Here is a 12,351-nt window from a genome sequence, read left to right as displayed (position 1 = left end):
GTTTACCTAACAGCTAAGAACTTTGTATTCTGTGGCTGAAGGTACATTAGGCATTCACAGGATACAGAAGTAAGTGTCGGCCATTTAAGCCCCCAAAAATTAGCCCACATGGGTTTACCTGACAGCTAAGAATGTTGTATGCTGTGGCTGAAGGTACATTAGGCATTGACAGGATACAGAAGTAAGTGTCGGCCATTCCAGGCACCAAAAATTAGCCCACATGGGTTTACCTGACAGCGAAGAACGTTGTATTCTGTGGCTGGAGGTACATTAGGCATTCATAGGATACAGAAGTAAGTGTCGGCCATAAAAGGCCCCAAAAATTAGCCCACATTGGTTTACCTGACAGCTAAGAATGTTGTATTCTGTGGCTGAAGGTACATTAGGCATCTACAGGATAAATAAGTAAGTGTCGGCCATTTCAGGTCCCAAAAATTAGCCCACAATGGTTTACCTGACAGCTAAGAACGTTGTATTCTGTGACTGAAGGTACATTAGGCATTCACAGGATACAGAAGTAAGTGTCAGCCAGTATAGGCCCCAAAAATTAGCCCATATGGGTTTACCTGACAGCTAAGAACGTTGTATTCTGTGGCTGGAGGTACATTAGGCATTCACAGGATACAGAAGTAAGTGTCGGCCAGTATAGGCCCCAAAAATTAGCCCACATGGGTTTACCTGACAGCTAAGAACGTTGTATTCTGTGGCTGAAGGTACATTAGGCATTCACAGGATACAGAAGTAAGTGTCGGCCATAAAAGGCCCCAAAAACTAGGCATTCAATGGACATGAAATGCATTTTCTGCCGCAGTATTTACCGAAGACAAGGACCATGAATTTTTGTGGGTGGATGGCGGTCTGGCGGATATTTGTGGCCTGTCATGAGGAATTGTAATCAAACATGGTCTACTGGTCACATGTGTTGAATTCCTCAGAGAGCCATGCCTCATTCATTTTTATAAATGTGAGGTAGTCAACACTGTCATAAGCTAGGCGAGTGCGCTTATCGGTCACGATCCCCCTGCTGCACTGAACGCCCTTTTGGACAGGACACTGGACGGGGGGCAAGCCAAAAGTTCCATTGCAAATTGTGCAAGTTCTGGCCAGAGGTCAAGCCTGCCCACCCTGTAGTCCAGGGGTTCATCACTCCTCAGAGCATCCACATCGGCCGCTAACCCGATGTAGTCGGACACCTGTCGGTCTATCATTCCCTGATGCTGGATCCGGAGTACAGCTGTCGATGGGTCAGCTGAAAGAAGGATCTCATATCTGAAGTGACAAACACATCTTCAAACCGCCCTCTTCTTGCAGGCACTGTTGGATTGCTACCCGCAACTGTCTCTCTGTGACTGGAATTCCTCTGCCAGCGCACGCAAAAGCAGAATGCAGCATTTCTCGCAGCAAGGCCTGGAAGTGCTGCATTCTGACTGCCCTCTGTGATGGTGGTAATATTTCCACCATTTTTTGTTTGTACCGGGGGTCTAAGTACGTTGCCACCCAGTACTGGTCCTTGCCCGTTATGCTTTTTATACGGGGTCCCCCTTAAAACACTGGAGCATGAAGGCCCGCATTTGCACTAAACTGGACGCGATGTAGTGGCCTGGCTCCAGCTCATCATACAGGATAATGTCGTCCTTGTTCTCCTCCCCCCATCCACGGACAACACCAGGGATCCCAGACAGGTTTAAAGCATGCTCTTCTTGCTCCTCCTCTTCCGCCCCGGCACCATCCTCCTCTAACTCCTCTTCAGACTCCTGTTGTTGACTTGCCTCAGATGGAGTAGCACCCTGGCCTGCCGCAAGACGTCCTGGACCCCAGGGTATTTGGCAACGAATCGCTGCACCACCAAGTTCAGGACGTGTGCCATGCATGGCACGTGTGTTTTTTTGCCCTGTTTCAGCGCGCTCAGCAGATTGGCACCGTTGTCGCACACCACTTTACCAACTGTCAAATTGTGTGGTATCAGCCACTGATCTGCCTGTGAATGCAAAGCTGAAAGGAGTGCAGGACCAGTGTGCCTCTTGGCTTCCAGGCACAACAGAAGCAGCACAGCATGGCAACGTCTCACCTGGCATAAGGAATAGGTTCTGGGGATCTTGGGCAGCGCAGCGGAAGAGACGGTAGCAGCAAAAAGGGAGAAATCAGCCGAGGAGGAGAGGGAGGATGGAGTAGGAGGAGGAGAAGAAGAGGCAGGCCTGCATGCAATCTGTGGCGGTAAAACCAAATCTACACGGGTGCCACGGTTTACATGCTTGACGGCCGTCAGAAGGTTGACCCAGTGGGCAGTAAAAGTGATATACCTTCCCTGCCCGTGTTTGCTAGACCGTGTGTCTATGGTCAGATGTATCTTGGCACCGACACTGTTTGCCAGAGATACATTCACTTGCTGCTGAACATGGCCATACAGCACTGGAATACCCTTCTGCGAGAAATATTCCCTGCCTGGGACCTTCTATTGTGGTGTTCCAATGGCCACAAATTACCGAAAGGCCTCCGAGTCCACCAGTTGATATGGCAGTAGTTGGCAGTAGTTGGTAGTTTATCAGTTCTGACAAGCCAGCAGTCAAACGTTGGGCAAGAGGGTTATCCGGCGTCATCATTTTTTTACGCTCCAACATTTGGGCCACGGAAGCCTGCCTTTTTCCAGAACAACGTGAGGACGGCATGATGGAAGGTGGACTGGAGGACAATTGTGAGGAGAGAGGAGAAGGAGAAGAGGCTGGACGGTGAGAGCCTGGAGTGTGGCTTTGTGGGTTCTGACGGTGTTGCTCCCACTGGGCTCGGTGATTGGAGTTCAGGTGCCTTCTTAAGGCGGTCATCCCTAGGTGAGTGTTGGGCTTACTGCGACTTATGCTTTGACTGCAAAGGCTGCAGAAGGCAACACTGTTGTCAGCAGCAGACACATTAAAAAAAAGCTCTCACTGCGGAGCCATGTGCCGGCGTCCTGGGAACGCCAGATGTGACTGTACATGGTTGATGGCTTGCTCCTGATACATTTGCAGTCTGCTTTGTCCCTCCTGTGCAATGCAAGTTCCGCCTGCTTCTCCTCCCTATCTGCTGGTCCGTCTCTCCCTCTGAACTCCCCTCCTCTTCCTCTCTTGTGGCCACTCATGTGATGTCCATAGACACGTCATCATCCACGTCACCTTCCCCACCACTAACATTCGAGATCTCGGAGTAGGCAGCAACAGCGGGGACCAACCTCCTTGCGCTGATCTGGGTACTGTCGTCAGACTGCAGAGTGGCGGCTGTTGCTACCTCCTCATCCTGATCCAATGCCAACAATGGCTGCGCATCGCAAATGTCTTGTGATGGATCGGAAATAATTCCAGTGACTCAAGCAGAGGGCATATGGTGGTGGTGTCTTTGGGGGTGCACACAGCAGAGAGTGAAGAGGGTGCACATAGAGAGCATGAGGAGGGTGCAGAAGAGGAAGGCTGAGTGAGCCACTCAATCAAGTCTGGTGCGTCCTTTGACGTAATCAAACGCACCTTCTGAAACTTCACACTTTGGCTCCGGCCTACTGTTCCTGCCCTACCCCTACCACCCCTGCATAAGGGTCTGCCTCTTTCTCTGCCTGTCATTTTTTAAATTACCCTGTGACAAAAGTCTCTAGGGAGGAGCGTAGTATATGTGGAACAAGGTACATAACACCCTGCTTCAATCTGTGGTATTGTGGGATTACACCCCTATATAGTGCACTGCACACCTATAACAACTACCAGCCCTTAAAATGAATTTTGTGGACCTTAACAGAGTGATTTGTGTCACTGATGGGCTGCGAACAAACAAAGTTCGCCGCGAACCGCCCGCCGGGCGAACCACAAGGCCATCCCTATTCATTGATAGTAACAGCTCTTTGGATCTCATATTGAGAGTTGACAGCAACAGATTCCAAATGCAAATAGCACACTTGAAATGAACTCTGGACCTTTTATCTGCTCCTTGTAAATGGGATAATGAGGGAATAACACACACCTTGCCATGGAACAGCTGAGCAGCTAATTGTCCCATTACTTTTGGTCCCTTAAAAAGTGGTAGGCACATATACAAACTGTTGTAATTTCTACACCTTTAACCTGATTTGGATGTAAATACCCTCAAATTAAAGCTGAAAGTCTGCAGTTAAAGCACATCTTGTTTGTTTCATATTTATGGACCTGATTTCTATAGGCTTTAAAAAAAGAAAGTGACACACATACAGTGGAAGACATGTCACAAAAATACTTTAACCCCCTGAATGCACCATCCAGCGACTAACAGCTTGCCGACCGCCCTATGCAGATTTCCGTAGATGATAACTGACAGAACGGTCTGGTGTGTTTCTGTGATGATAACTGACAGAACGGTCTGGGGTGTTTACAACAGCAGACTGCTGTTCTGTCTTCCCATAAAGGGATCGATGGTGCCTGGTGGCAATTGCGTCCACCAGCCCCGCAGATCAGCTTCTCCTCTCACAAATCGCTGCCAGAGGCCCCCATTGCTCGATCCTGAGGAGTGACGTATGGGTACGGCGATTTGCGCAGCCGAGCCAGCCTGCCACAGTATATCTGCGGCGGGCAGTCGTCAAGTGGTTAATTTTGTCAAACGAAAACGTTTTCATCATCGGCATTTTTACAAAGACGAAAACAAAACGGGCTGAAGTTCGCTCTCTGCTGACGTCACAAAAGTCAGTCCATGCACCACGTCATCATGACAAGGATCAGAATCCGCCAAGTGCCTGGACCAACACCCGGCTCAGCCTCTTAGCAAACCGCTGAGAGCCTGAGACGGACGCTCCCCATCCCTCTACAACCCAATGCTCCAGTGAGTGTGGAGGGGGCAGAGCAGAGTGCTGTGACTGAATGTCAGCAGCTCTCTGCTTGAGGAGCTGTCAGAACGGATCGATCGGCGGTGTTCGATCCCTCGGTTCTCAGTGAAGAGGCATCGGGGGACAGATGCAGGGTCAGGCTGATGCTGCATCTACCTAGGTAAGTATAATTCTTAAAAAAAACAGTCTTCCTCACTAGAGCTGGGTGGTTTTTCTGGGGCTGCTGTGGTTTGTTTAAACTTGCATAAATACTGTGGCAGGCAGGCTGGCTCGGCTGCGCAAATCGACGTACATCGTTTCACGGGAATGGTGCTGGGGGGGGGGGGCTAGTGCGCGCTCCCGTCCCCACTAAGCAGCAGGGATGCCGAGCCAGCCTGAACAGCCCGTCGAGCCAACCATCTGAACCAAATAAGTTTATCTTGGTCTCATTAGACCACAGTACATGGCTTCATTAATCCATGTTCTTAGTCTGCTTGTCTTCAGCAAACTGTTTGCGGGCTTTCTTGTGCATCATCTTTAGAAGAGGCTTCCTTCTGGGATGACAGTGATGCAGGCCAATTTGATGCAGTGTGCGGCATATGGTCTGAGCAGTGACAGGCTGACCCCCCTAACCCTTCAACCTCTGTAGCAATGCTGGCAGCAGTCATACATCTATTTCCCAAAGACAACCTCTGGATATGACGCTGGGCACGTGCACTCAACTTCTTTGGTCGACCACGGCAAGGCCTGTTCTGAGTGGAACCTGTCCTGTTAAACCGCTGCATGGTCTTGGCCTCCGTGGTACAGCTCAGTTTTATGATCTTGGCAATCTTCTTATAGCCTAGGCCATCTTTATGTAGAGAATCAAGGATCTTTTTTTTCAGATCCTCAGAGAGTTCTTTGCCATGAGATGCCATGTTGAACGTCGAGTGACTGGTATGAGAGAGAGTTAGAGCGATAACACCAAAGTAAACACACCTACTCCCCATTCACACCTGAGACCTTGTAGCACTAATGAGTCACATGACACTGGGGAGGGAAAATGGCTAATTGGGCCCAATTTAGACATTTGGACATTTTCGCTCACTTCTGTTGCCAGCGGTTTAGACATTAATGGCTGTGTGTTGAGTTATTTTGAGGAGACAGCAAATTTACACTGTTACAAGCTGTAAACTCACTACTTTACATTGTAGCATTTCTTCAGTGTTGTCAAATGAAAATATATAATAAAATATTTACAAAAATGGGAGGGGTGTACTCACTTTTGTGAGATACTGTATAGCAAAGAAAAAAGCTGTGACTCAAAAAAGCAATATTTTTGCAATAAAACAGAGTAAAGACATTATATACCAGCTAAATCCGTGACTGTGAAGTTTCTTCAAACCTTACTATAAATAATAACATGAATTACAATTTAACTAAAGCCATTCGATTTAAGTCTACTAAAATGTACTGGAGATTTTAATTGACTAAATATGATTAAAACTAAAACATTTGCATATGACTAAAACGGGACTAAAACTAAAATAGCATTTTAGTCAAAAGACTAAGGCTAAAATTAAATCAAAATTTATTGCCAAAATTAACACTGTCCCTAACTAAAATCTAGTGGAACCAATTACTTTCAGAAGTCATCTAATTAGCATCATTAAGGCCAAGGAACACGCCAGACAGGTCAGGGATAAAGTTGTGGAGAAGTTTAAAGCAGGGTTAGGTTATAAAAAATATTACCAAACTTTGAACATCTCATGGAGCACTGTTCAATCCATCTCCTGAAAATGGGAAGAGTATGGCACAACTGCAACCCTACCAAGACATGGCCGTCCACCTGAATTGGGCAAGGAGAGCATTAATCAGAGAAGAAGCCAAGAGGCCCATGGTAACTCTGGAGGAGCTGCAGAGATCCAAAGCTCAGATGGGAAAATCTGTCTACAGGACAACTATTAGTTGTGCACTCCACAAATCTGGCCTTTATGGAAGTGATAAGAAGAAAGCCATAAGAAGTCCCGTTTGCAGTTTGTGAGCAAAACGCTATGTGTGGCCAAAAACTAACACTGCACATCACCCTGAACATACCATTCCCACCGTGGAACATGGTGGTGGCAGCATCATGTAGTGGAGATGCTTTACTTCAGGGACAGGAAAACTGGTCAGAGTTGATGGGAAGATGGAGGGAACCAAATACAGGGCAATCTTAGAAGAAATCCTGTTAGAGTCTGCAAAAGACTTGAGATTGGGGTGGAGATTCACCTTCCAGCAAATCCACAACCCTAAACAAACAGCCAGAGCTACAATGGAATGGTTTGATTAAAGCATATTCATGTGTTAGAATGGCGCAATCAAACCTAAATCCAATAGGGAATCTGTGGGAAGACTTGAAAATTGCTGTTCACAGATGCTCTCCATCCAATCTGACAGAGCTTGAGCTATTTTGCAAAGAAGAATGGGCAAAAATGTCACTCTCTAGATGTGCAAGAGACCTACCCAAAAAATCTTTCAGCTGTAATTGCAGAGAAAGGTGGTTCTACAAAATATTGACTCAGGGGGGCTGAATACAAATGCACACCACACTTTTCTCATATTTATTTGTAAAAAAATGTTGAAAATCATGTATCATTTTCCTTCCACTTCACAATTATGTGCTGTTTTGTGTTGGTCTATCACATAAAATTGCAAAAAAATACATTTACATTTTTGCTTGGAACATGACAAAATGTGGAAAATTTCAAAGGGTTTGAAACCTTTTTCAAGGCACTGTATGGAAAAGGACAAGAGACTGTTTGGGGTGAATGGAAAGGGACAGCAAACTTTAAGGTGTATGGAATGGGACAGGAGACTGTTCGGGGCGTATATGGAATGGGACAGGAGACTGTTCGGGGTATGGAATTGGACAGGAGACTGTTTTGGGGCTTATGGAATGGGACAGGAGACTGCTCTGGGCATGGAATGGGACAGGAACTGTTCTGGCATGGAATGGGACAGGAGACTGTTCTGGGCATGGAATGGGACAGGAGACTGTTCTGGGCATGGAATGGGACAGGAGACTGTTCGGGGTATGGAATTGGACAGGAGACTGTTTTGGGGCGCATGGAATGGGACAGGAGACTGTTCGAGCACGGAATGGGACAGGAACTGTTCTGGCATGGAATGGGACAGGAGACTGTTCGGGGTATGGAATGGGACAGGAGACTGTTCGGGGTATGGAATGGGACAGAAGACTGTTCGGGGCATGGAATGGGACAGGAGACTGTTCTGGGCATGGAATGGGACAGGAGACTGTTCTGGGCATGGAATGGGACAGGAGAATGTTAGGGGTATGGAATGGGACAGGAGACTGCTCGGGGTGTATGGAATAGGACAGGAGACTGTTCAGGGCGAATGAAATGGGACAGGTGACTGTTCAGGGCTTTATGGAATGGTACAGGAGACTGTTCGGAGTATGGAATGGTACAGGAGACTGTTCAGGTGTATGTAATGGGACAGGAGACTGTTCTGGGCCTATGGAATGGGACAGGAGACTGTTTGGGTGTATGGAATGTGACAGGAGACTGTTATGGGCATATGGAATGGGACAGGAGACTGTTCGGGGGTGTTTGGAATGGGACAGGATACCGTTTGGGTATATGGAATGGGACAGGAAACTGTTCAGTGTGAATAGAATGGGACAGGAGACTGTTTGACGTGAATGGAATGGGGCAGGAGACTGTTCAGGGTATGGAATGGGACAGGAGACTGTTTGAGGTATGGAATGGGACAGGAGACTGTTTGAGGTGTATGGAATGGGACAGGAGACTGTTCGGGGGTGTATGGAATTGGACAGGAAACTGTTCGGGTATGGAATGGGACAGGAGACTGTTTGGGTGTATGGAATGGGACAGGAGACTATTTGGGTGTATGGAATGGGACATGAATCTGTTCGGTGACAATAGAATGGGACAGGAGACTGTTTGGGTGTATGGAATGGGACAGGAGACTGTTTGGGGTGTATGGAATGGGATTGGAGACTGTTTGGGTGTATGGAACGGGACAGGAGACTGTTCAAGGGGGAATGGAATAGGACAGGAGACTGTTCAGGGGGGAATGGAATAGGACAGGAGACTGTTCGGGGGGGAATGGAATAGGACAGGAGACTGTTCGGGGGTGAATGGAATGGGAAAGGAGACTGTTCGGGGGAGAATGGAATGGGACAGAAGACTATTAGGGGGTGAATGGAATGGGACAGGAGACTGTTCGGGGGTGAATGGAATGGGACAGTAGACTGTTCGGGGGTGAATGGAATGGGACAGTAGAGTGTTCGGGGGTAAATGGAATGGGACAGGAGACTGTTCGGGGGAGAATGGAATGGGACAGTAGACTGTTCGGGATATGGAATGGGACAGGAGACTGTTCGGGGGTGAATGGATTGGGAAAGGAGACTTTTCGGGGGTGAATGGAATGGGAAAGGAGACTGTTCGGGGGTGAATGGAATGGGACAGAAGACTGTTCGGGGGTGAATGGAATTGGACAGGAGACTGTTCGGGCGGGAATGGAATAGGACAGGAGACTATTCGGGGGTAAATGGAATGGGACAGGAGACTGTTCGGGATATGGAATGGGACAGGAGACTGTTCGGGGGTGAATGGAATGGGACAGGAGACTGTTCGGGGGTGAATGGAATGGGACAGGAGACTGTTCGGGGGTGAATGGAATCGGACAGGAGACTGCTCGGGATATGGAATGGGACAGGAGACTGTTCAGGGGTGAATGGAATGGGACAGTAGAGTGTTCGGGGTATGGAATGGGACAGGAGACTGTTTGGGGGTGAATGGAATGGGACAAGAGACTGTTTGGGGGTGAATGGAATGGGACAGTAGAGTGTTCTGGGTATGGAATGGGACAGGAGACTGTTCGGGGGTGAATGGAATGGGACAGGAGACTGTTCAGGGGTGAATGGAATGGGAAAGGAGACTGTTCGGGGGAGAATGGAATGGGACAGAAGACTATTAGGGGGTGAATGGAATGGGACAGGAGACTGTTCGGGGGTGAATGGAATGGGATAGTAGACTGTTCGGGGGTGAATGGAATGGGACAGTAGAGTGTTCGGGGGTAAATGGAATGGGACAGGAGACTGTTCGGGGGAGAATGGAATGGGACAGTAGACTGTTCGGGATATGGAATGGGACAGGAGACTGTTCGGGGGTGAATGGATTGGGAAAGGAGACTTTTCGGGGGTGAATGGAATGGGAAAGGAGACTGTTCGGGGGTGAATGGAATGGGACAGAAGACTGTTCGGGGGTGAATGGAATGGGACAGGAGACTGTTCGGGCGGGAATGGAATAGGACAGGAGACTATTCGGGGGTAAATGGAATGGGACAGGAGACTGTTCGGGATATGGAATGGGACAGGAGACTGTTCGGGGGTGAATGGAATGGGACAGGAGACTGTTCGGGGGTGAATGGAATGGGACAGGAGACTGTTCGGGGGTGAATGGAATCGGACAGGAGACTGCTCGGGATATGGAATGGGACAGGAGACTGTTCAGGGGTGAATGGAATGGGACAGTAGAGTGTTCGGGGTATGGAATGGGACAGGAGACTGTTTGGGGGTGAATGGAATGGGACAAGAGACTGTTTGGGGGTGAATGGAATGGGACAGTAGAGTGTTCGGGGTATGGAATGGGACAGGAGACTGTTCGGGGGTGAATGGAATGGGACAGGAGACTGTTCAGGGGTGAATGGAATGGGACAGGAGACTGTTCGGGGGAGAATGGAATGGGACAGAAGACTGTTCGGGGGTGAATGGAATGGGACAGGAGACTGTTCGGGGGGAATGGAATAGGACAGGAGACTGTTCGGGATATGGAATGGGACAGGAGACTGTTCGGGGGGATTGGAATAGGACAGGAGACTGTTCGGGGGGTGAATGGAATGGGACAGTAGAGTGTTCGGGATATGGAATGGGACAGGAGACTGTTCTGGGGTGAATGGAATGGGACAGGAGACTGTTCTGGGGTGAATGGAATAGGACAGGAGACTGTTCGGGGGGTGAATGGAATGGGACAGTAGAGTGTTCGGGATATGGAATGGGAAAGGAGACTGTTCGGGGGTGAATGGAATGGGACAGAAGACTGTTCGGGGGTGAATGGAATGGGACAGGAGACTGTTCGGGGGGGAATGGAATAGGACAGGAGACTATTCGGGGGTAAATGGAATGGGACAGGAGACTGTTCGGGATATGGAATGGGACAGGAGACTGTTCGGGGGTGAATGGAATGGGACAGGAGACTGTTCGGGGGTGAATGGAATGAGACAGGAGACTGTTCGGGGGTGAATGGAATGGGACAGGAGACTGCTCGGGATATGGAATGGGACAGGAGACTGTTCAGGGGTGAATGGAATGGGACAGTAGAGTGTTCGGGGTATGGAATGGGACAGGAGACTGTTTGGGGGTGAATGGAATGGGACAAGAGACTGTTTGGGGGTGAATGGAATGGGACAGTAGAGTGTTCGGGGTATGGAATGGGACAGGAGACTGTTCGGGGGTGAATGGAATGGGACAGTAGAGTGTTCGGGGTATGGAATGGGACAGGAGACTGTTCGGGGGTGAATGGAATGGGACAGGAGACTGTTCAGGGGTGAATGGAATGGGACAGGAGACTGTTCAGGGGTGAATGGAATGGGACAGGAGACTGTTCGGGGGAGAATGGAATGGGACAGGAGACTGTTCGGGGGGAATGGAATAGGACAGGAGACTGTTCGGGGGGTGAATGGAATGGGACAGTAGAGTGTTCGGGATATGGAATGGGACAGGAGACTGTTCGGGGGTGAATGGAATGGGACAGTAGAGTGTTCGGGATATGGAATGGGACAGGAGACTGTTCGGGGGTGAATGGAATGGGACAGTAGAGTGTTCGGGGGTGAATGGAATGGGACAGGAGACTGTTCGGGGGGTGAATGGAATGGGACAGTAGAGTGTTCGGGATATGGAATGGGACAGGAGACTGTTCGGGGGTGAATGGAATGGGACAGTAGAGTGTTCGGGATATGGAATGGGACAGGAGACTGTTCGGGGGTGAATGGAATGGGACAGTAGAGTGTTCGGGGGTGAATGGAATGGGACAGGAGACTGTTCTGGGGTGAATGGAATGGGACAGGAGACTGTTTGGGGGTGAATGGAATGGGACAGGAGACTGTTCGGGGGTGAATGGAATGGGACAGGAGACTGTTCGGGATATGGAATGGGACAGGAGACTGTTCTGGGGTGAATGAAATGGGACAGTAGACTGTAGACATCCTCGAGCTATTCTGTATAAGTAATGCAGACAATATTCCCTCAGGGGACATGGCAGGAACGCTGCGTCGCCTCTCACAAACAAGGCACAGCGCCCAGTCTATGCGCATCCTCCTCACATCTGGTGTGAACTGGCTTTGACTGAAATTACAAGGCACGTTTATCCCGCGGACATACGCTAGGTGTCGTTAAACAGGGCTTCCTCTGATAGGCTACCACAAGCAATATGGCGCCCACGGACGTCACGATAACGCGGTAACATGAGAATTCTCGCGCTACACCACCATTCTGT

The sequence above is a fragment of the Pelophylax lessonae genome (genome assembly GCF_965119305.1).
Source record: "Pelophylax lessonae genome assembly, chromosome: 7".
Classification (NCBI taxonomy): Eukaryota; Metazoa; Chordata; class Amphibia; order Anura; family Ranidae; genus Pelophylax; species Pelophylax lessonae.
Note: the sequence above shows the minus strand (reverse complement) of the source record.